Source organism: Rissa tridactyla, chromosome 5 (assembly GCF_028500815.1).
Source record: "Rissa tridactyla isolate bRisTri1 chromosome 5, bRisTri1.patW.cur.20221130, whole genome shotgun sequence".
In the NCBI taxonomy this organism is placed as follows: domain Eukaryota; kingdom Metazoa; phylum Chordata; class Aves; order Charadriiformes; family Laridae; genus Rissa; species Rissa tridactyla.
Window position 1 is genome coordinate 25,018,067 of NC_071470.1, and position 3,993 is coordinate 25,022,059.

The following is a 3,993-nucleotide window of genomic DNA, read 5'->3' on the forward strand; positions in this document are numbered from 1 at the left end:
CGCCTCCTCTCTTCCGCCCCGGGGGGGGGACACACACAGTCCGGCTGGTCCAGAGTAGGAGCTTCCCACCGCCCCCTTCCCAGCGGGCTCTGGCCAATCCAGTCGTTTTTAAAGCCAAACAATGGCTTTTTGGGACTTGAGGCGGGGAGGTGAGAGCCTGGCTGCTGGCTCCCTTCTGCTCCTCGCTTTGCCATCACCTCCCCGAGTTCAACTTTGCGAAGTTGCAGCAGGGATAACTCACAAAAGTGAATTTCAGGAAATTGCCTGTAAAACTCCTAAAGCCTTTGTTCAGATAACGATCCCATTGCAGCAACATGCTCCGGCTAATGTGTCAGCAAAAGCTGAATTCAAATGATCCCACTCTGTTTTCTCTAAATTCATTTATTTTTAAATGATAGGCGTTGAATCCGACTTTACCAAATGCAATTGTGAACTTTGCAGTAGTCATCAAAATATCGTTCAAGTCGTCAACACACAATGGGGTATTTTATTTCTCTCCCTGGCGGATAGGCTTGGAGTAGCTGTCGCACGAATTTCTTAGTGTGTAAACTGTGGGTGTCTGTGTAAACTGTGGGTGTCTGAGGTTGTGTGAAATCACCTAACGAAGCATTAAGTGTTCTCTGTAAAAGAGGGAAGTTAGTTCCTTATCGTGCTCTCCAAACAGGGTGATCCCTAGCCAAAAGTCAACATAAAATCGGACTCAAATCTCAAAATCTAAACAAAATAAGCTATGCAATGTCAGAATAATGTTAACTATAAATTATTAATAAATTGTTAATAATTACTTACCAAGTACCTGTCTTTGACAGCTTGGCTGCAAAAAAAGGCATTTGTGACACATCTCGGTTCGGAAAGACCTGGGAAATGCTGTGCTCTGACCAAAGCTTTCACTGGTAAGCAATATTTTAAGCACATAATCCAAATTTTTCAGATCCTGTTTTCCGAGAAATGATGCAGACTTTGGGAGGGTTTTGCTCTGAACTGAAGCCTCACTTTTGGAGCGGCATATCAGGCTGTCAGCCCTGAAGCGGTCAGGCAGTTGGACTAGCTGATCATTGTAGGTCCCTTCCAACTGAAACAGTCTAATCTCTTCCTAACAGTGTCATCTCTTCATAAGAGAGGGAACAGTGTCCTCCCTTCATGACACTTCTTGTGTCCCCTCGGTGGTCCCCATCGCAGGTTCTGCAAAAAGTGCAGGAAGCTCTGTAGTAGACAATTCAGTAAGAATTAGCTCATAAAGGAAGTTTTTCCCCATAATCCTTTCAGTAAGCACGCGGGTTTTGCCTTGGCAGGCGCAGGTGATTGTTCTTTATTTGTTCCTTGTTTTCATCATCCTGTAAACACGAATGCAAGGTATTCACAGCTGAGTTTTGTCATCTTTTATTACACACAAGAGAGATTATTGAATTTGGTTTACTTTTCCCTTAATGTTTGTTTGCACGTGTTTTCAACTTGCTGCTCTTTAGTTTCATTAACAAGCGAATACCACGTTGGAAAAAACCCAACTAGTTATCCTAAGCAGTTTACGCAGTGAAACTGCAACCTCTGCCTGCACTGGGTATTGAAGTACAGATCTTCAGTAAGTCTAAGAGTCACTTTTAGAGTGGAATAATGGAATCGTTAATTTAAAAGTTTAAAAGTTTTTAAAAAAGCTATTTTTCAGTGTGGAAACTTTTTTCTTCTGTTCAGATATGACATTGATTCATCAAGAATAAATACATCAGGTGAGTGCAGACTCGGTGGCTCTGGAAGGTGTCCTCGCTGCTGATTTTGTAACACCTCGAACTACATAAGGAATGTCAAAGACAAGTAAATGTCAAGCCTCTTTTGGCAGCCTAATCAGGATGAATAAATAGGACAAGCAGAGTGGAGGGGGCAGCAGAAAGGCCAGTAAAAGTACATACCCCCAGCGGTTCAGAAGGTGGTAGTTTCTTTCCCAGTATGAATGTGCACATGAACTCACTCCTTGCAAATGTTCTGGCCCAAGAGGATTTCCACCAGAGGTGTAAGAAAGATGATAACGGTGCCTTAGCGAAAAGGGGATGAAACAGTATTCCCTGGACAGGACGGCGGGAGGGGAGCACAGAAGAGAAGGCAAAATGGGGAAGGACAAAGGGAGGTGAAAAGCGGTGTGTTTTACAAGGGTCTTGCATCTCCTTAGGTCTGTGGAGTGAGCTGGATTTCACTCCTTTCCTAAGCATTTTTCCCAAGCAGCTGACCTTAAGCTGACTGACTTCAGTCCACAGGAATTCAGTACCCTCCACAGGACCCTAACAAAATGCAAATTTAGAGTTTCCCCTGAGATTGCAGGGAAGCCTCATGGATCTGTATCCTTCTTGAACTGGTTTGCTAGTGGTTATTTTTCCTTCTATAAGGAAAATTACAGTTTTTAAAAGCACCTGTCTCATAAACTGATCGCCAACTTTTGGAGCCCCCTGAGCCACGTCAAATTCCAAGATAGTAAATCTAAACTAATCCTGGTCTTATCGAGGTGCATCCACTCTTCTGCCAGTGTTTACACTAAATCTTTGGGCGGGGTGATTAGAAAGTGGATGTAAAAGGTCAGAAGATAGAAATACTTCAGGCACGTAATTGCCAGCCTTTGCTTTGATACCATGTGGTGCAGCAGGGGACTTCTACAAGGAAGGACCTGTATTGTGTGTAATTTATCAACCTGCTAGGAGTATTGTAAGACAACAGCAGCCAGCTCCCACTGCCACCTGCAACTTTTGCGGGTGGTATTTTTGAGGCAGGAAGGGATAACCAACCCCCCCCGCCCCCAGCCATTCCCAAGGCCTGATCACTCAAAAGTTTGATTTATCCTTTTCTTTTTTTTAACTGTCCTTCAAATGTAGATAGTTCTGACACCACAAACATGGCTGATTCTTTTAACAAAGAATCCTCCCTGGCATAAATTTCTGGTAAAAGGTGGTGTGCAGCAGGTGGGACTGAACCTGTCCAAAACAAGAGTGACCTGTAAACACAGGTCAGAAACTGTACGTTGTGCATCTTTTCAGTGCTTCTAGGAAACACTGGAAACGATTCTTTCTTGTTAGAAATATTTTATGGTTGTGTGGTTGGCCTGTGTTTTGGTCATGCCTCGCCAGCCTCTATTTCTCTCCCAGGTGTGCCCTGTGCCCAGCCCTCCTGTAGAAATGGAAACACCGCTCCTGCCTTGAATGGAAGCGAGCTCAGTTATACTAGCAGTGAATTTGTCCACACGATAGAAAAAAAAGGCTGCTTCAAATGCTACACAGACAGCTTAGGAGTCATGAAATCTCATTAGAATCAATCATAGAATCATTTAGGTTGGAAAAGACCCTTGGGATCATCGAGTTCAACCATCAACCCCACTCTACAAAGTTCTCCCCTACACCATATCCCTTAACACTACACCTAAACGACTCTTAAACACATTCAGGGATGGTGACTCCATCACCTCCCTGGGCAGCCTATTAGAGTGGAATTTTAACGTAATGCACTGGATGACAACAATACCACAGTATTCAGAGTGCCACTAATCACTCCCAGTCCTGCGGACACCTGTAATTGCTGGCTGTCACATCTCAGCAGAGCTTATGAATGAGAGAATTTGCACTGAAAAGAGCAGAAGCTGTTGTAATAATTAAAGACATTATGTCTTTTCTCGCTTTTGTTGGAATAGCAATGACTCTCACCTTCTCGTTGCTTCCCAATTTCACAGGGTAAACGCTGTCACAACATTTAGAGAAGGTTTGAGATGAACACTGAAAATAACACGATAAAAGGGCTGGGATAAGGAAACCAGCTAGTACGAAGTGACAGCTGTGAAGAGCTGTGTGCCCTCCAACCGCACACTCCAGCTACTGCGAAAAATGCATTTGTAACTGGGTGTCTGGGCATCCCGCTCAGCTCTCCCTTCTGTCAGCTCCTCTGCCTGCCACAACGTGAGCTTTCCAAGTGAGCCGTGCTCTGGGCCAAGTGCACAAGCACTAGCAGGACACAAGACAACCT